General features: G+C 44.0%; 1 pseudogene; it reads right to left on the reverse strand.

The window, feature by feature from the left end:
- Nucleotides 1–15466: 15466 nt before the first annotated feature.
- Nucleotides 15467–17970, reverse strand: LOC119358480 (annotated as a pseudogene).
- Between the last annotated feature and the right edge of the window lie 4145 nt (nt 17971–22115).

A 22115-nucleotide genomic window follows, 5' to 3' on the forward strand; every position in this document is an offset into this window, starting at 1 on the left:
CCGTCAGTTTGGCGCTATAGGACGCCACCGTTCGACGGGTTCACGTGCCGATGTCGGGCGCCGGCCTAAGCTTTTACCCAACCACCCAAGAATCTGTGCTCAAGTGGGGCCGCAGGCCATTGTCTCCGTCGCGCCGCCAAGGACCGCTCAATCGAGCTTGCTCCTCGCACAGGACGGCCTATTTGCTTATGCAAATGGGAGCTTCTTTCGCCTCAAAACTGATGGACCGTGATGTAAGTTGTGTTCAAAGTTTGCCTAGTGTTAGACTGTTAGGCCCAAATGGGGTTGTAACAATATCTAAACATGATAAAAAAGAAACATTCTTTATACGAGAAAGGAACAAAGAAAAGCTGCTATACAGTAGAAGAATTCATGGAGTAGTTTCTCGTTGATAAAAAGAAAGAGAAACAACAACCACATACTATGGTAACAAAAACAAAAAATGAAAACATGCATAAACCAATACCAATAGATGCATCTCAAAATATATTTAGTTCTTTCATAAACGGTGATGCTTTCTTTCTACATAAACTTGGTGGTTTGACTTAAAAAACAAATATAAATATGATTTACATTTTGGGATGGAGCTAATATAAAATACTAGAAATAACACATATATCCACGGAAATACTGCATGTGGACATGACCCGGAAACAGCCCAGAGTTTGACACGGCCAACAGAAACCTTGGGCTTCTGCCAATGACATTTCAAACGATATTTGAAAGGCGTACATGTTTATGGGTCAACTATATCCCTAGTTTTTTCGTTGATTGCCTGCAGAAAGATTGTAATGCTGCTGTTTAATTAATGAAGCTCTTGATTCGCAAGAAAAAAAAAACAAGATCAAAACTAACACACGAACATATGTATGCGTGGAAATATTTTATTTATTAACATGATGCATGCATAGTTTATTCTAATGATAATGTTTTTATTCAAGATCATGCAAGCAGGGGCGGAGCCCATTGGGCTGACCTGTATGCACAGGAATACGGGTGAAAAAATTCCCTAGCAGTGCCTATTAGTTAAAAAGGCCGAGTGCATCAGGGTGGCCCAAGAGCTGTGCATCAGGGTCAGCCCGTTCCAGCCACTCCGACGCCTCCGGACTGGCCCAACGCAGCAGTACACGCACGCACGACGGTTCGCTTGCGCATCCACCATCTCCTCACGTAGTTTTTGTCTATGAAAAAAAAGAGAATCTCTTCACGTAGTCACATACGCAAACCTAATCGATCCATCTTTTTTTCTCAAGAAAAAAACTAATCGATCCATCGATCGATTTGTGCATTACGCGTACGAACCCAGCCTACCATACTCCATACGCCCCCTGTGCGTCGCCGTCCCACACAGCCGCCGGAGGCGGCAGCGGCAGCGCGCCGGCCGCCGGCCTCCATGCAGCCTGGGTCCTCACATGGTGACGAAGCGACGCGCACGAGCAACGTTGCACGCCGTCCGGTGCTCGGTAATTTCGCATCCTTTTCAAATTCCAATCTTGAATGTTCGTCTCTGTGTCCGCCATAGATGATAAATTACAAAAGGCCACAATTGTGGTAGGGCCTTTGTCTTGCTTTTCCTAGTTTTGTTGAACTTCAACAATCATGTATAGACTTGTAGTGAATATAGTAAATCACTATGTTTTGGTAAAAGTGTGGAGTATTTTCTAGGGTTATAACTTCTAATTAGGTTATATTTTATTTGCCTATACAATTCTCCATGTCTCATTTATAATTTATATTTGTCAAATACAGATACTATGGACAAGTTTCTTCTCAAAAGAAATGCACCATCACAGCCAGAAGACATAAATTGGGAAGAGGAGATTCAGTATGATCAGGGCAATCGCCTCAATGATGAAAGTTTGACTGATGATATTATTTGTTATGTGGAGAAGGAAGAAATGAAAAGGGCCACCAATGCTCAAGTGGTTCAGTATTTCATGGCCTGGAGGAATAGAAACAAGTGGTTGAGTATTTCATGGCCTGGAGGAATAGAAACATACTAAGGTAATTTTCAATTTTTAGCAATCTAAGTACTTTCATTTGGGCTACATTTCAAGTAGTTATATCCCTTGTTTTATCATTATAGTAAGCAATTTGATGGCTACATTTCGTTTTTACAAATCGCTTCTAATATATCCAATAATGTGTGTTAAACCTATAAAACACACATTTATTCAATACATCCACGCTTGAAAAAAATTTATACCTTGTTAAAGTGGTGCATCGGGTAAGATTTGCTCCAGCTCCGCCCCTGCATGCAAGTGCAATGCACTCTCATCATGCATGTCGAACCGCGATCGTGCTAACCATCTCCATTGCCTACTCCAGGAAGGGGCACTCGGAGGACAGGGCGCAGCAGGAGGCCGGCCTTCCGGCGCACCGTGATGCCAAACTCCTCGGTCATGTCGAACTCATCCGGGGGTGGACCCTCCCAGTCAAAATGGAATAGCAGGCTTGCGAGAGCAAGCTTGATGTCGGCGAGGCTAAACATCTCAGGGCACACCCTCCGACCGGCGCCAAATGGTAGGAAGGAGAAGTCGGTGCCCCTAAAGTCCACCGCTGTCGCCTCACCCTCAAATCGCTCGGGCCGGAACTCGTCCGGCGCGTCATGCCAGTACTGCTTGTCACGGGCCAACGCCCAGACATTGACTAGCACCTGTGTGCCCCGTGGCACATCGTACCCGAGCACCTGACATGGCTCTCGACATTCCCGTGTGATGAGCAACGGTGTGGGAGTATGCAAGCGAAGGGTCTCCCGGATGACTAGGTGCATGTACGGAAGGTCGCTGAAAGCGTGTTCCGCTACTGTGGCATGGTCCTCGAAGTCGCGTCGGACCTCGACCGTTGCCTTTTACATGACCTCTGGGTTCTTGATCAACTCTGCGATCGCCCATTGGAGGATTGTCGCCTCGCTGCCGACGGTTAATATGTCCTGCAGGCATAAACGAAACATTGATTTTCTATCAGTACTCTCTCTGTGCCGAATTACTTATCGCTCAAATGAATGTATCTAACAGTGACTAATTACTAAGCACAGTAGTAGGTAGTCGCGCGTCCTTACGAAGATGACATATTTGACGGCGTCATGTCGAGCCTTCCCTCCTTCTCCATGCTTAGCAAAACGTCGAGCAAGCCAAGGTGCTCGCTCTGAATTTGACCTTCCATAATCCTCTCGAGTCTCTCCTGGATGATAGCGTCGATGATGTTGTTCCCTGTATCGTGGCAGTCCTTGGCGCGGCCCACGGCCCCGCTAAGATAGCTCACAAGCCCGGACGACGGCCACAAGTCCGGTGGGTTGAAACCGGCCGCGATATCCAGGATCGGTCGAGTGTGCAGAGGAATGCGTCGCACTCCTTAAACCGATAGTCACCCATGACGACACGGACCCTGATGTCGGTGACGAGTGTCGAGAGGCGCGTGTGCAGCTCCACCGGGCGCCCGGCTGCCGCGGCCTCGGCGACATCGCAGAGCATGGCGGCGACCTCCTCCTCGCGGATGGCGCGGAAGGACAGGACGCGGCTCGCCGACATGAGCTCTGAGACGGCGATCTTCCTGAGCCGGCGCCAGTAGTCGTCGTACGGAGCGAACACAATGTCCCGGGCGCCATTGGTGAGCACACGCATGGTGGCGTTCAGGGGCCGCGTCGCGAACGCCAAGTCGTGGGTCCTCATCACCTCGCGAGCACCCTCCCGGGAGGACACCACCAGCGTGGGCACCTCGCCGAGCCGGAGGAGCATCACCGGCCCGTGGCTAGTAGCTAGTGATCTAGAAAATAGGGAGGGGGGAGATGGTACACTTATGCATTGATTCCTACGGAATTATGTTACGGATTGACCTGTCAAATCTTATTTGGAAATCCGAAGAGGGTGGGACCTATGCATTGAAAATCAGGGGGAGTGGTTACTGCAGGGAGGACTCCTGGAGGAGTCCATATGTGGGCTTCTGTAGGTCTTGCCGAGGGGGAGGGGGGAGCCACTTAGAGCATTGTTAATAGTACAGCCAACTGTTGGCTATATGTTGTTGGCATGTCATATATAGTTATTCATACAATAACTCTAGCTATAAGGTTGGCTATAAGAGTACTATTTTTTTCACCTTCTCTTTATCTTTTTATTAATATTTATTGCACCTACCTAGGAATACGCATGTAGCTTGGCTCTTGCATGAGGGCTCATTTCTCACACTTTTTCATGTCTCTCTTCTCTACATATGCAAAATTGCCATATAAGCTCGATGTTAGAGAGGGAAACTTATCCCGTCGCCAGGATTGGAGGGCCCAACTGCCCATCAACAAGGAAACTTATCATGGCGCTGTCCCTTAATACCCAGCGATGGAGATGGCCTGAGAGCATGAGAAAGCAGACATAGTTTTGTTTCAACACTTGTGTAGTGATCTAGTATACCCCCTGTATATCAGCAAAATCATCTTGCATAGTAGTAGATCATTCCGTCGATTGTGTATGGAAGGTGCAGAATCCTTCGGCTATCCGTGAGCTAGCTAGCTTCGGCCAACCAAACGCATCAGCCAGCGGCGGATGAATCGAAAACAGAGCAATTCCAAGATGCATATCAGGATGTAATGTTCCATCTCCTGCATAAGGGTTAGTTATCAGTTTCTCTATCATACCCGATAGAATTTCACAATAATTATTTTCAATAAGTTCAGTAGGTTGAGAGGCAACTCTTTGCTCTTCCGGTCGGGGTAAAGATACCCTGAACAAATCCCTCAAAGGATTACTTCCCGTAGAAACAAGTGACAGTAAACTTCAGCACACTAATATAAATGTTTCCTTACCAAATTCCACTTACCAAAGGCGCTTCACTGCCCAGTAACGGCGCCAAAAAAGAGTCTTGATAACCCACAAGTATAGGGGATCTATCATAGTCCTTTCGATAAGTAAGAGTATTGAACGCAACGAGTAGTAGAAGGAAATGACAAGCAGTTTTCAGCAAGACATTCTCTGCAAGCACTGAAATTATCGGTAACAGATAGTTTTATGATAATATAATTCATAACGGGTAATAAGTAACAAGTGTAACAAAGGTCCAGTAAGGTGGCTCAATCCTTTTAGTAGCAAAGGACAAGCCTGGACGAACTCTTATATAAAGCAAAGCACTCCCGAGGACACATGAGAATTATTGTCAAGCTAGTTTTCATCATGCTTATATGATTCGCGTTCGTTACTTTGATAATTTGATATGTGGGTGGACCGGTGCTTGGGTGCTGTCCTTACTTGAACAAGCCTCCCACTTATGATTAACCCCTCTGCAAGCATCCGCAACTACGAAAGAAGAATTAAGATAAATCTAACCATAGCATGAAACATATGGATCCAAATCACCCCCTTATGAAGCAACCCATCATCTACTTATTACTTCCCAATGTCTTCCCCTAGGCCCAAACAATGGTGAAGTATCATGTAGTCGACGTTCACATAACACCACTAGAGAAAAGACAACATACATCTCATCAAAATATCGAACGAATACCAAATTCACATGATTACTTATAACAAGACTTCTTCCATGTCCTCAGGAACAAATGTAACTACTCACAACGCATATTCATGTTCAAAATTAGAGGAGTAATAATTATCATTAAGGATCTAAACATATGATCTTCCACCGAATAAACCAACTAGCATCAACTATAAGGAGTAATCAACACTACTAGCAACCCCCAGGTACCAATATGAGGTTTTGAGACAAAGTTTGGAGAGGAGATGGTGCTGGTGAATATGTTGATGGAGATTGACCCCCTCTCGATGAGAGGATCGTTGGTGATGACGATGGCTTCGATCTCCTCCTCCGGGAGGGAAGTTTCCCCGGCAGAATAGCTCCGCCGGAGCCCTAGATTGGTTCTGCCCAAGTTCCACCTCGAGACTACGACGCTTCATCCCGAAAGATCTCTCTTGATTTTTTGCAGGTCAAAACACATCATATAGCAGAAGATGGGCACTGGAGGCCTGCTAGGGGGCCCATAAGCCAGGGGGCGCCCACGGGGGTAGGGCGCCCCCCCCCCTTGTGGCTACCTGTGGGTCACCTGTGGTACTTTTTTGCCCAATATTTTTTATATATTTCAAAATAATTCTCTGTAAGTTTTCAGGACTTTTGGAGTTGTGCATAATAGGTCTCTCAGATTTGCTCCTTTTCCAGTCCAGAATTCCAGCTGCCAGCATTCTCCCTTTTCATGTAAACCTTGTAAAATAAGAGAGAAAAGGCATAAATATTGTTCCAAAATATGTAATAACAACCCATAATACAATAAATATCAATATAAAAGCATGATGCAAAATGGATGTATCACTTCCCAAAAACTTCCTTACCTTCTTCCAAATACATGGATACAACCATGGTACAATCAGTGTTCAACTGGAAATGTGTTGCGGTTTTCATGTCTCAAATGAGCTAGTACAGATGTTGGTACAATTGCTAAAGGCACTACACAATGCTTAGTGTTTTGGCCTCCATTTCTTCACCAGACTCCATTTGATGTGATCTTGAGGTCGCTGGATTCATATAGGCGACCACCCCCACCCCTAGGATTGGATCATCAATTTGGGGATAGTGTGACATTCATTCATCAAACACTACAATGCTCTTGCATCTCGTGCTTGTAAATTCTCTGGATTAATCTCAACTTGGCTCTATTCATCATGTTAAGTCCATGAGAGTTAAAAACACATACACGTAAAATACGTATGAAATAAACTAATAAATCTATCAAAAATAAGGATTATGTAATGCTCAGACTAAAAGCATGTAAACCAGTAATTATGCAAAATAGACATAAGAATGGCTCAATAAACATGATATGGGGAGTTTTAGTGCAAGGATGGGCAACAAATGAGTAGTAAAATAAGGTGTGTTTTAATACATAAGGCAATGGTGGAACCGGCAGTCCGTATATATTCTTCCATGGGCTTTCTCAAGCCATTGGTGCTTCATTGGTCCATGGAGGCATGCTGGAGGTGTTAATCCCCTAGGTCGTAAGCACCTCAAAGTTTTAGTGATGTAATGGGAGAGTCTAGATACAATAAGGAGGCAAATGATTTGCATATATGGATTTATCCTATGACATGGCGACCCTATGATGTCAGGAGTCATTGTTGCAAAAAATACATAGGGAGGGAGGGCGAGTGACTTATACCTAAACATAAACTGGAAAACACTATAAAGACATTTATAAGAATATACGCTTTAGACATCTCTACAATGATATTTAAGAATACACACAAAAACAGATATACACTATGGTCATGTGGGATGACAAAATTAATCCATGAAAATATGCATTTGCATTTTTTATCACAGTTATGGGATTGGATTTAAATAACTTCCTGAGCTGAAATGTATCAGAAAAAATCTAACGTATCTTGTCTTGCAAACAATATTTCAAAATTTCTATACTTGCACATTTTCAATTATAAACATTAAATTTTTTGCATAAGAACAATCATTAATCATTAACACCATTACCATCTAACTATTTATAAGACGTTATCAAGAATATGTAAGCTATGATTTTTTTTGCGGGTTATGTAAGCTATGACTGTGACATCATAAACATGAGTTATTAATAAGCATAAAAGTTAAGTATAAACTATAATTTTATTCCTTTGTCAAAATTATGTCATTAGATGTTGGAAAAGATTATTTTTTAGAAGACATGAAAAGGGTATTGTAATGATACTTTGTCAATGCCCGATAGATGGTGTATGAAATTTCATGATGGAATAATGATTTTAGATAGATTGTTTCACAAACATACCAGTGAGTCTTGTCATTCACCCTCGGGTCGGACTATAGGTGGGCATCCCACCACAAACACACTTAGTCTCGTTGCTTCTTGGTGGGAAGTAAGGAACAACCCACTAAAAGTTTGATGAGATAAGTGGGCTTAAGTGGGATCCCACTTAAGAATCACATACAAGTATACAACATCAGAATTAACACAAAAGCTCCAGGATACATGCTACATGCTACACATGATCACATACATGCTACATGATACAGGTTGTTGTTTCTTCACTATAGGATACATGTAACCACAACATAGGATCATTTGCTAAAAAATGAACATTACAAATGCCAGAAAATTTTGATGATTTTTTTGCTCTGAACATGTGTGACATACTGGCATGAACCATTTCTTCTTGTTATGAATCCTCTGGCCTCGTTGATGCTAGGGCTATTCCAAAGGAGGATAGAAAATGACAAGACACGCAGCATAAAAAGCAAATCAAACTTATAAAAAAAGAAAATCAACAACCAAAACTACTATAAGATGATAATTGCAAAATACAGACCTAGGCGAATCATTTTTGTAGATTTGAAAGCATTGTGAGTTCGTGGAAGAGTTTCTGGCTCAGGTTCAAACAGTCACCTATTTTCAATGTTGTTGCACAAGATAAACTCCAATTACATATTAGAAAAAACTGAAAGGAAGAACCCTTATTTGTAATTTGAAATGTGGATTCAAATACATATCCATACAAAGGTTGTAAACTTGAAGAAGTCAATACTAAGAAAATTGTAGCTCAGGTCATGATTAAGAGAGCTATTTTCTTATCAACAAAAACTAATAGTATATTATATCACACTACTGGGAAAGGTCTTATAGGTGAACTCAAATTATTGGCAGGCACAACGAGGAACCCGTCACTGCAAATTTTGAAACGCAACAGTGGCGGGTGCAAAAGCGCACCCGCCAGTGTTGAGAGACTAGCAGTGGCGGGTAAGTAGGAACGACCGCCACTGCTAGACTCCCTAAAATTTTGCTTGCTTGTTCAAACTGGGCATTGGTGGATGAAGTTGTGCACCCGCCACTGCTACTGCGGTTTACAGTGGTGGGCACAAAAAGTGCCCGCCACAGGTATTGTGGGGTGACCCTCTCAAATTTCCTATTTTTTATATCCCAATGTTAGCAGTGGCGGGCAATAAAGATACCTGCCATAGATAAAATGTAGTCACCTGCGCAAAAAAACTATAAATCCATAAGTTAGGAGTTGCGGGCATTCCATAGTGCCCGCCACACTCCTTTATTGGCTTTTTCAGCGGCCGGAAATTCAGTTAATGCCACAAAAGTAGCAAACCAACTCCGAAAGTTATAAAATTTTAACACGGGGCTTCCACTGACGTATATAAAAATATTTAAAAATGACATATATAACTTATGGAAAAAGATTCAAGTTCAAAATATTTTTCAAAGTTTATCTGTGTGTGAGGTTCACATTCGAAAGCCTTACACTTGGTGGTAGAGTGTCCTATTTCTACATGATGCGCTTCAGGTTTTTGTCGTAACAATTTCAATTTTTTACCACAGCCTACAGGTGTCCAATGAAGACGTCGTGCAAAGTTTCGAACATTTCCGACCTCATTAGCATGGCCAAAATTTTATTGCCTTTTTTACTTGCCGAAAATTCAATTAATGCCACAAAATAGCAAAACAACTCCAAAAGTTGTAAAATTCTAGCACGGGGCTTCTGATGGCATATATTAATCACGGTGCTTCGATGAAGACTACGAGGTGTTTTTCTCAGCGTGCCCGTGCTTAACTCAACTTCAGAGTCAACAGGTTGGTTCCCAGAGCAGCTCAAACGACTCATCACTACAAGGAAGGCACCCATAATGTGGAGGCCTCGCCCTCTTCCAAGTCTAAGGAGCCAATCGTCATCGATATCTCCGATGATGAGGAGTAGCTTATTTTTTAGCTTACTATAAGGACCTATGTTCAGCTAGCTAGCTATAACGGTTAAGCATGTTCAGCTTACCTGTTGCATGTGCTGCTCCTGCCTTTCTGTTACAAATTCTAGTGAATTGTCCTATGTAATGTTAATATGCAATCTGATCCTCTAGTATATATGTTCTATATATTGTGTAATGTGGTGCTCATTTAATGTGTCGTTATATTAAGTTAACGGGTTGGTTCAACTCTGTAATGTGATGTTCAATTTTTGTGGGTGCAATTTTGTATTGTTATGCATGTGAGAAATAAATCGAATTTGGTTGTACTAAATACATGAAAAACAATACAATTGCTATATTTTCAATTTGTTAAGCATGTTTGGTTTAGTTAACCATCTAATCTTCTATTATGTTCTATTGTGCAATGTTGTGCTCATGTAACTGTTTGGTTCATTTGTTGTGGTGTTCAGTTAACTGTTTTGTTGAATTCTGCAATGCGATGTTCAATTATTGTGGGTACAATTTTATATTGTTATGCATGTGAGAAATAAATCGAATTTGGTTGTACTGAATACATGAGAAACATATACAATTGCTATATTTTTTATTTCTTATGTATGCTTGGTTTGCATAACTGACTTTTCCATGTGGCTCGAATAAATTTGCTGACTTTGCAATGTGTTTATATTTCATCAACATATTTTACTGATAGTATGCCAACTCTCACTTAACCTGGTCAATAACTACCTTATATATGTTGTAAGGAAACAATGGGTGACACTGAGGTTTACCATCGAGGTTTGCACATGCACGGTCCTTTGGCTAATTGCACATTATCGTGCAATTGCAAGAACCATTCTAATAGTTAGGTTTTTAACAATTTGGTGTTGCACATGTAGGTCCTGCTATCAGAGGTTTTGACCCACTATTCGACCCATCTTGCATATGGGGAAATGAGATGTCCAGGAATATCACTTAAGTCAACAAACTCAAAAAGATTGTTATGATAAAGAAACTAGTGACGAAAAACAACAAATTTTTTGTCTGCACAATGAAGAAGACATCAGTCAATTGCATGATGGTACTAACTCTTATACCTTTTTTATTCCTCTGCGCCATTTTAAAATTTAGAGAAGGTATTTATGAATATTTTTTTGAGGTCTTTCTAAAGGAGTTCACCGATGTCACATCTCGAACAGACATGTATTGTCAAGAGTCAAGGAAGGTATTCATACAACACCCACGGTATAATATTGAAATCTTTCTTAAGAGCACGAATGATGGCCGGTCAATCATCCAAAGGCACTGGCCTAAAGTTGCAAGGACCTTCGACATCATTGAAGGCCCAATATTCGCCTTCCGCTTCAGCAGTTTCTAGATGAGATTCATTTGTCTATCCACCATCTATGATGCTAATTTCCAAAGGGCTTCAGATGTTGCATGTTAAACTTGGTGTTGTTAGGTAATGTGGTAGCTAGCTATATGCCTATATGGTGTAACTAAGTGCTGAAGCTATATGATGTTATACTCTGACGTATTTCAGTTATAAAATTCTGGTTGCCGTAATATGAAAATGAAATATATTATGTGTTTAATATGAAATTTTAATTTGATTAATAAATGGATTAAGAATAACAGGCCAATTAGCCTGCTTATTGGGTTTTTATATTGCAGATGGTTACTGAGACAACACCGTGGGCGATGATCTCAGACAACCCACACAATTTCTGGGAAGTAAACGTGTTGGATCAATGAAATATCACAGACGACTTCCTCTAGACAACTCTTTTCCTTAGGCCATCTTGCACAAACTTTTTCCACATAAAAAGTGTGTGTGATGGACAATCTATGCCACACAATTTTTTCTAGGCACCGTGCGTGATGCATTCAATAACACAAACGATAAAATTATAAATATTGTCTGCTATGACAACACTATCATAGACGATGTGATGCAGAAAATTGTGTGTGTTGTATATACGAACGGAAACGTTTGAGCCTGTATAATTGTGTGCGATGGCTCGGCCGATCGCATACGAGCTCTTTTTGCTCCGCGTGTGTGACCAGAGGACCTATCGCTGGCGGTTTCTGACTTGTGTGAAATGGACCCCTCCCCCCTATCGCAAACACAGGCAAGGGACGGTTTATTACTCTGTCGCGGAAAGGGGGTAAAAACCCTTCGTATAGCAGTCGCCTACACTAGTGTTGGGTGTTCATAGGGTGATTTGTTTGCTTTCTACTACGTTTTTCCAACATGATGAACCCGTCCTTCATCTCGGATGGCGTTTTGGGTCATCCAGAGGTTAATCTCGATCAGGAATGGTCGGGGACTCCTTATCCACATTGTGCTGCAAAAAAGGCAAAACAAGGTTTGGCAGAAAATGTAACATAAAATAAATGAAAATTCTAACTTAAAATAATTATTAGACAAGTCTTGGTGTGCAGCAGCCGCTTGCGCATGTCTGATCACTGTCGGCGTGTGCAATCTAACCTCTAGATAGGTGCGTGGCTTCAAATGTCTGGTGAATGGTGGAAAATGTTTTAATTTTTATTTGATCAGTTGTAGAGATTATTTGTAGTCCATTTGCACAATTGGAGGATAGATATAATCAATATGATGAAATATGGGTAAGCAGTAAGGAGTCCGATTCCAAGTGAAAATGAATGGGGAAATGTTACAGGCCTTCATTCCTACAAGAGGACTCAGACAAGGCGATCCCTTGAGTCCATATTTGTTCCTCTTTATTGCTGATGGGCTGGCTACAATCTTTAACAGGGAGGTTCGAGGTGGATGCATCTCTCCTGTAAAAGTGGCTCGCAATAGCCCTGGGATCTCCTAATCTTCTTTTTGCAGATGATAGTTTGGTATTTTTCAAAGCCACCAGAGAACAAGCTAGAGTGGTGAAAGGAGCTCTATCCATGTTCCAAAAATGCACGGGGAAGCTCCTAAGTAGCAGTAAGTGCTCTATCTTATTTAGTGAGCACTGTCCTAATACACTTCAGCAGAAAATTAAAGATATCCTTGCGTGTGAGACATCTACTTTCGAAAGCAAATACTTGGGTCTCCCAACCCCGGAAGGGAGAATGAAAGATGCAAAATTCCAGCCCATCAGGGACAAATTTCTGAAAAAATGCAACGATTGGGATGGAAGACATATGTCCTTTGCTGCGAAGGAGGTGAATGTGAAGTCGGTGGTCCAGGCTCTTCCGACATATGCCATGGGGGTTTTCAAATTCTCGGTGGGTTTTTATGACAAGTATGAGCGACTGATTAGAGAGTTCTGGTGGGGAGAGGAGGAAGGGCATAGGAAAGTTCATTGGATGGCATGGGAGCAAATGATAAAGCCCAAAAGAGCAGGAGGGATCGGCTTTTGAGATATGAAAATTTTCAACCAAGCTCTTCTTGCCAGGCAAGGTTGGCGCCTCCTCCAACGGCCAGATAGCCTATGTGCCCGTGTCCTAAAATAAAAATACTATCCTAAAGGTAAGCTTCTGGACACAATGTTTGCGTCAGATGCCTCTCAGGCATGGAGAGGAATTGAACATGGGCTGGAGCTATTGAAGAAAGGATTGATATGGAGAGTTGGAAATGGGAAACAAATCCAAATCCAAAGAGACCAATGGGTCCCTAGAAAGAGCGGCCTCAAGGTTACTGAATTTAAGAGGAGGTCAAAATTGAGATGGGTGAATCAACTCATGAAACATGATGCCAAAGAATGGGATGAGGCCCTGATACACCAACTGTTTCACAGTTTCGATGCAGATGAAATATGTAAGATCAAAATTCCAAGGAGGGATGTCGACGACTGTGTTGCATGGCACGGCGAAAAATCTAGAATATTCTCCGTGCGGAGTGCATATAAGTTGGGAACTCAGCTCAAACAACAGGCCTTACCACCAGCTTCTAGTTCTGGTGTTGAAGCTGATAATAGATGCATATGGGATTACATTTGGAAGGCAAAAGTCCCGGAGAAGGTTAGGATTTTTGCTTGGTGAGTAGCCACAGAAACTCTTCCCACAAAGGAAAACAAGTGGAAAAGAACCCTGGAAATTGATAACATATGCAACATATGTGGGAGCAGGACTGAAAATGAATTCCATGCGGTGATTGAATGCACAAAAGCCAGAGCGCTTAGGCATGAAATGAGGTCAGTCTGGGAACTACCTTCAGAAGACAGTTTTCGTTTTACAGGAAATGATTGGCTACAAAACCTCCTGGGCTCATGTACTCCTGTAGTACGCAGAAATGTGCTCCTGTTGTTATGGCGAGCATGGTGGCTAAGGGATGACTGCATCCATGCAAAAGGCAGGGCAATGGTGGGTCAGTCGGTCCAATTCTTGGTTAAATATGCGGATGAAATCAGTCTAGGAGAAAGACGACACACGGATAATATGGCCAATGTTCAAGTGGTGGAACATCACGGAAGTAACAAAGAAGAGGGCAAGCGTGAGGAAATTAAGAAAGGGAAGCAAGCCACGGGGTTGGGACAGATTAATGGCCTGCCCGTCAATGACAGAGACGAGTGCCATGCAGAGCAATCAGCTCCAGCTCTACGTGTGAGGCGGTGTTCATCCAGGGGCCAATGGGCCCCTCCGACTGCAGGTACCTGGAAGCTGAATACTGATGCATCATTCATACCGAGCACGGGGGAGTCCGCAGCTGGATTCATAGTCAGAGACTACAGGGGGCTTGTTGCGGTCTCAGGTGGAAATCGTCTGCAATCGTGCAAAGATCCGGAAGAAGCCGAACTAGCTGCGATATTACACGGACTCTCTGTTGTAACTTGTAAGTAAAATTTACCTCGGACCTTTATGTGTGGAAACGGACTGTGCATCCATTCCAGCACTACTGGACTTCAAAGTACACAATCAGTCTGCCCTTTTCCCCCTTGTCACGGACAGTAGGGACCTCATGAAAATGTTCAGTGAAGTCACCATCAAAGCCGTGAGAAGATCCAGCAACAACCTAGCACATGAGCTAGCCGCTCTTGCTAGAATACATGGAGATTATGAATGTATAGGAGATGCCCCCCTCACTCTTAAACCCCTCCTCATGGAGGATTGTATTATCTCCTCAGTGGTAATATAACTGCAGGCTGGGCTTTTTCTCAAAAAAAAATATATGGGTACGCAGTTTTACGTAACCTTTTGGAGAAGAGCAAAAAAATATCCTTGGATACTGTTTTTTTGCGGATCAGTTAGAGACATCCTTAGGCTGAATATTTCCAAGGCTCACACCACACTAATCTAAGTATCCAAATCTTTAATTTCTCTAAAAAGTTTTCTCTTTTCTAAAAAAAGAATGGCCATATCTTAGTTGCTTGAAACTTAAAAAATTGCGGCCACTTTTTAATGTTTTTATTTGCCTTTGAATTTGTATCAAACGACCATTGTTTTTGTCTTGCCATGCATGATGTACATAACAAATGTGTGTATGATGGGATAGGCGACCTAGTAAGAATGTCAGGACCAAATGAGGTTGTAATAATATATAAACATGATAAAGAAGTAATATTCTCTAAAAAATTGCAAGAAAGGAACCCAAAAAAGCTACTATATAGTAGATAGAATTCATGGAGTACTTTTTTCCTGATAAAAAAAGAGAGAAACATCAATCGACATACTATGGTAACAAAAAAAAAAGACAAAAATCGAAAACTTGCACAAACCAGTACCAATAGGTACAGCTTAAAACATATTTACTTCTTTTGTTAACGGCGATGCTTTCCTTTATATAAACTTTGTGATTTGACTTACAAACGGCAATATAAATATGACTTACAGTTTGGGATGGAATTAATACAAAAGACTGGAAATACCATGTATACACAAACAAATACTGCATGTGGACATGGCTCACAAACAACCCAGAGTTTGACACGGCAACACAAATCGTGGGCTTGTGCCAATGAGATTTCAAACGATATCTAAAAACACCAAGATTAAAACTAACACACCAAGAGATGTATGCGTGGAATTTTTATTTATTAATATGATGCATGGGTAGTTTTCTTCTAATGATATTTTTCATTCAACCTCATGCAGGTGCAATGCATTCTCACCATGCATGTTGAACCGTGATCGTGCTAAGCATCTCCATTGCTCACTCCAGGTAGGGGCACTCGGAGGACAGGACGCAGCACGAGGCCGGCCTTCCGGCGCACCGTGATGCCAAACTCTTCGGTCATGTCGAGCTCATCCGGAGGTGGACCCTTCCAGTCAAAGTGGAATAGCAGGCTTGCTAGAGCAAGCGCGATGTCGGCGAGGCTAAACGCTATCCCAGGGCAAATCCTACGGCCGGCGCCAAACGGCACGAAGGAGAAGTCGGTGCCCCTGAAGTCCACCGCTGTCGCCTCACCCTCAAATCGTTCGGGGTGAAACTCGTCCGGCGCGTCCGGCCAATACTGCTTGTCACGGGCCAACGCCCAGGCATTGACCAGCACCTGCGTGCCCTGTGGCACATCATACCCGAGCACCTGGCATGGCTCTCGGCACTCCCTTGGGACGAGCAGCGGTGTGGGCGTGTGCAGCCGCAGCGTCTCCCGAATGACTAGGTGCATGTACGAAAGCTCGCCCAGAGCATGTTCCGCTACTGTGGCGCAGGCCTCGAAGGCACGTCGGACCTCGACGGTCGCCTTTTGCATCACCTCTGGGTTCTTGATCAACTCTGCGACCGCCCACTCGAGGATCGTGGCCTCGCTGCCGACAGTTAATAAGTCCTGCATTTTTTATATTATTTATCTAGCAGGGACTAATTACGATGATAAAAAAATTAAGATGTTACTAATGGTTGTTTGATCTGTGCTAACTAGCTACTAATAACCTTTTTCTAAGTATTGTTGTATTTTTTCCTCCCAAAAAACAACATATGGGTTTCAAAGAGTAGTGCTACATCTATAAAAGTTTTTTTTACAAACAAGCAGGTGTGGAGGGATTTACCCGAAAAAAATTGATGTGAAGGATTATGATTGGTAATAATGGCTCCGTTTCTTTTTACTCCGCATATAAAATTTGGTCAAAGTCAAACTACACAAAGTTTGATCAAATTTATATAAAAAATATGAACATCTACAATACTAAAATTATATAGTACGAAAATATATTTCATGGTGCATCAGGTAATATTGAATTCGTATTGTGAATATTTATATTTTTTAATATAAAGTTAGTCAAACTCTATAAAGCTTGACTTTGACCAAACCTTATATGTGGACTAAAAAGAAACGGAGGGAGTAACAAGGGATGAAGGGCCCACCCCGTTGAATTCAGGGGACACGGGGGAAGAGAATTATAGTTTGAAAAGTTAAGTAAACATTTGTAGATTCTGCGTAGGTCTATCATTATTGGGTTTCGGATGGTGAATGCACGAAATTAGTAAGTACTCCATGAATGGTAGTAGTACGTAGTCGCGGGTTCTTACGAAGATGACATATTTAACGGCGTCCATGTCGAGCCTTCCCTCCTTCTGCATGCTTAGCAGAACGTCGAGTAAGCCAGGGTTCTCGTCCTGAATCTGACCTTGCACCATCCTCTCAAGTCTCTCTTGGATGATGGCGTCGACGATGCCGTTCCCGGTATCGTGGCACTCCTTGGCGCGGCCCACGGCCCGCCAAGCCGGGACGACGGCCACAGGTCCGGCGGGTTGAAACCGGCCGCGATCTTCCATGAGCGGTCGAGTGTGCGGAGGAATGCGTCGCCCTCCTTAAACCGATTGTCGCCCATGACGACGCGGACCCTGATGTCGGTGACGAGCGCCGAGAGGCGCGTGTGCAGTTCCACGGGGCGCCCGGCTGCCGCGGCCGCGGCAACATCGTGGAGCATGGCCGCGACCTCTTCCTCACGGATGGCGCGGAAGGACAGCACGCGGCTCGCCGATACGAGCTCCGAGACGGTGATCTTCCTGAGCTGTCGCCAGTAGTCGCCGTACGGAGCGTACACAATGTCCCGGCCGCCGTTGGTGAGCACGCGCATGGTGGCGCTCAGGGGCCGCGTCGCGAACGCTAAGTCCTGGGTCTTCATCACCTCGCGAGCACCCTCCCGGGACGACACCACCAGCGTGGGCACCTCGCCGAGGCGGAGGAGCATCACCGGCCCGTGGCGCCGGGCCAGGTCACGCATCGCGCGGTGGGGGAGCTGCCCGACGAGGTGGTGCAGGCTACCGATCACCGGCAGCTGCCACGGCCCCGGCGGCTCGTTCGCTCTGCGCCGTCGGCTGCAGCTGGAAAGAAGCACGATACATAAGCCGGCGGAGACGAGAGCTACGCCGAGGTGAACGACCTCCATTTGCATCCTCTAATTATTAAGCTTCGTAGCAAACGAAAGCTTTGCACGAAGGGCTGATTGTAAATTGCGTGAGGTTTTAAACTGCTATGCTGTACGTGCTCTAATTAATGACGCGCCGGGCCGATTCTTTTTTTAGGAAAAAAAACATGTAGTGTTGGAAACATATTGCATTTAAGCCTTTTATAGGCCTCTTCCAATGCATTGATACTTAGAGCATGGTTAATAATGTAGCCAACTGCTGGCTACAACATGTTGTTATGTCATTTACAGCCAATGTAATAGCTAACACGTATAATAGTTGGCTATAAGAAATTACTACTTTGTCAACATATGACCTATCTTTCACTCTCACAAAGCTTCTTAGAGCTCGACTTATAGCCGGCTGTAAGTCTACAACCCGCTTCCCTTCTCTTTCCTCTTTTCTCTCTTCCAACTAAGCAATAATACAATATTTAAATCCTTACAGCCCGCTTACATCATCCTATTATACTTGCTCTTAGGTGGGATGCTAAGCACGTTAAAAACCTTAGGAATCAATCTCTTCAATGTATAGGTGTTTATCTTTTGTAGCTAAGTAATTGTTTAATAACTAAGCTCTTTCATGCATTGGATGGTAGGTCACTTTGCATAGGTCATCATAATACTCTCTCTCCTCTTTTATGGCTTTGCCTTTTTTTTTGCCTCTGTCGCACCCTTGGCACCTGTACACCACGAACACTGGGAAGGACCTTAGTGAGCTGGCTGGTGAAGACCCCTGACGTTGCTCTCCCGAGCGGCATGGGCGGTAAACTGTCACCATGGCCGGCTCCACGTCTAGCTTTCCTTCCCATCGCTATCATTGGAGGATGCCGCCGGCCAGATCCCACACGCCAGACGCTGGCGGCGGGGCTTCTCCCGGTGGCGTGGCTGGCGGCTGGTGTAGTCCACGCGTGGGACAACCATTGCAGTGACAACATGTATTGCACAACGTCGGCGTGGCATGGTGGCTCCCAGGATCCCCGTTTGCTATCTGACACGGCATCGTCAGGTTGTCTAGATCCCGTGGAGCTGCTCGACGCAGCGGATTTGGAGCGATTGCACTCGACTTTGATCTGGCGGCGGTTGGAGGCCAAAATGTTTCCATTCCCTCATATGATGACCCTTAGGATGCTAGTTGTGGGGAGGGGGCGGGGGGGCATTGGTTGGTGAGAGATTTGTGTTGCAGCTGCCGCTTCTTTATCTCTCCGGTGTTTGCAGCGAGTAGAGAAGATCATCCGTTGCGTGCGACATTCTGGAGGTGGTGTGCCAAGGCAATTCTCCTGATGCTGGCCAGTGGTTGGTCGACGGAGCTGGTGGTGGCAGATCGTGACCATGGTGATGCATTGACGATTGGTGATTTATTTTCCTGGGTCCTTGAGATTTTAGTAGTATTATCTTCTATCGTCCTGCAATCCGCATCACACATGTGAAGACGAATTCCACAGACGACTCTTGGCGACTGTTACCTTGCCTGGTGTGTGCACAGTTTTCCGCGGGTGGCTGGGTCCACGTACGGACCGCTTGCACTTACATCATCTTTGTTAGCGCTACACTGCTCGGTGAGGATCAACATTGCCTTCTTTTTGTTCTTTTTATTCATCCGCCTAGACATAACTCTGGTCTTATATGACTTTGCTCTTGCCACGTGACACTTATTTTTGTGTGCTTCGGTATACATTATGTGCATTCTAGTCATTAAGATATTGGACGTATGATTATCGTGTTTTTATCCCCTTGATGCTTCACTATAAGTTTGTGGGTACTATTCAGAGTTAGAGGGCCTCGAGTTGACGACCTTGGCCAAGGCACTACTTATAAAAAAATTTAGAATCTACTACTAGATTGTACGTCTTTCTCCACCGGCTTAGCCTTTTGCTGAACTAGTTTGTGTTATTATGAAGTATATTTCATATTCTATATTATTTGATATTGTAGATCTTCGTATATTTTTCCACATACTTGATCAAACTTAAAAGTGTTTGACTAACGATAATTCTAGAATACTTCAATTATTTTGGAACGGGTGTAGTACTAGCTTGGAGGAAAACAACTATTATGATTCTTGGTGGCATAGCTGATCAATCTTCATGGATTGTTCTATGAAAGGTAGATTGAGTCTCATAGACTATAAGACAATGGCGCGTCAATTGTGGGCTCAGCACGGGCGGGCGAGCCAAAGGTCGTCAGCTGTGACTATAAGATGATAGTCCTATGAAGTCACCACTAAAACCATTGGCTATGTATGGAGCGACCAGATCTCGAACACACGCCGCTGACTGGAGATCTCCATAGATGGGTGCAAATGGTGGCTCATCAACTTTGTGTGCATCAAAGTTCCACCTTGACAGATGACGGTTTGGAGACAGGTGTTTATATGTAAACCATGGTCAATCAATACTGGCGGGTTCTATTCAAGTGCTTCCTTTCATCCACATATGACTTTTAGCGCTTTGCAGTAACGGAAGCTGTCTTCCACCACTCGCTGAGAGCATATTGATCTAAACACTTTTATATTTTTTATGAATGAAGTACGTGTTTAGTAATCTATACCCTCTGTATATCAGCCATAGTTTTACGGAAATGTTAACGCCCACACGTGTGGGCGTTGACCATCTCGACCACACGCATCCATCACCATCCAGTACTATATGCATGAATCTTGGCACAATCTGGCTAATTTTCTGTGCCACGTAGGACAAGGCGTGTGTGTGGTGTGTGACATAATTCGCCCCACATCCGTTTTACCACACGGAGGGGCCGGTGTGTGGGCGTTTAGCAGTTCATCCACACACCAGTTTTCAGTCACGCACAAGGGCTGGTGTGTGGGCATTTGCCATCTCGCTCACACGCCCGTCTCCTCCCCACACATAAGCTGCTAGTTGCCATGTGTTTTTGCAGCGCACATGGCAACTGCCTCTAGTGTGCTTTATAAGCAGGTGACAACTCTTTTTTTTACCCGAGTTGCCATGTGTTTTTGCAGGGTACACGGCAACTGCCTAGTGTGCACGTAAGCAGATGGCAATTGTCTTTTACCGAGTTGCCATGTGTTTTTGCATGATACATGGCAACTGCCCCAACGTGCACGTACATGGCAACTGCCCTAGCGTGCACGTAAGCAGATGACAACTCTTCCTTTTTACATGGCAACTGCCCTAGCATGTTTGTGAGCACATGGCAACTCTCTCAATTGCCTAGTGTTAGTATGTGGCAACTCCTAAAGTTATGAAATCATGACAACTATATTAGATCAGACCATACATGGCAACTGCAGTTGAGCAACCATGGAAACTGCAGTTGTCCAACATGGCAACCGCAGTTCAGCGACATGGCAACTGCAGATAAACGAACATGGACGAGGGTCTGGACCATGGCAACTGCGGGCGCGCGGTGGGCGTCACGCGTCGCGTGCGGGACCAGAAGGGTACGAGGCCTGACATACGGGCGTGTGGGCGTTATCAACTTCGCCCACACGCACGCGTGTGAGAGGGTTCAGGAGGGAAAAAAAGATGTGTGTGGGCATTAGTTATTTTGCCCACACGTAAGTATGTGGGCTGGTTGTTGTCCATGCCACATAAGGCGTGTGGCACAACTACCCGATACACCACACGCGTGGCAGTTATCGGGACCCTAGTTTTAAATAGCCCGCTATAACCTTTTCAGCAGGATGCCGCTAAATGGTCGTCTTCACAAATAGCCTACTTTAATCCACTATAATTGATTTGGAGGTCCGCCGCTATTTTCCTGCTATTTGATATCAGCTAATCATTTTCAGAACAGGTCGATCCGTCGATTGTGTATGGAAGGAGCAGAATCCTTCGGCTGTCCGTGAGCTAGCTTCGGCGAACCAACACACCAGCCAGCGGCGGATGAATCGAGAACCGAGCAAATCAAGCCAAAGTAGCGCAACAATTACAGTACGTGAGTACGTGCACGCTTGCTTTCATCTCTTAATTGCTTGGACGATGACCATGAATAGTTAGGCAGGGTTCTGTTGGCATCAACATGGTTCAACCAATGAGATGCCATTAGTGCCTTTGCTTTCATATGTTAATTGCTTGGATGATGACAGTGAATAGTTAGGCAGGGTCCGATTGGCGTCAACTTGGTTCAATCAATGCGCCATAAGT

The sequence above is a fragment of the Triticum dicoccoides genome, chromosome 2A (genome assembly GCF_002162155.2).
Source record: "Triticum dicoccoides isolate Atlit2015 ecotype Zavitan chromosome 2A, WEW_v2.0, whole genome shotgun sequence".
Classification (NCBI taxonomy): domain Eukaryota; kingdom Viridiplantae; phylum Streptophyta; class Magnoliopsida; order Poales; family Poaceae; genus Triticum; species Triticum dicoccoides.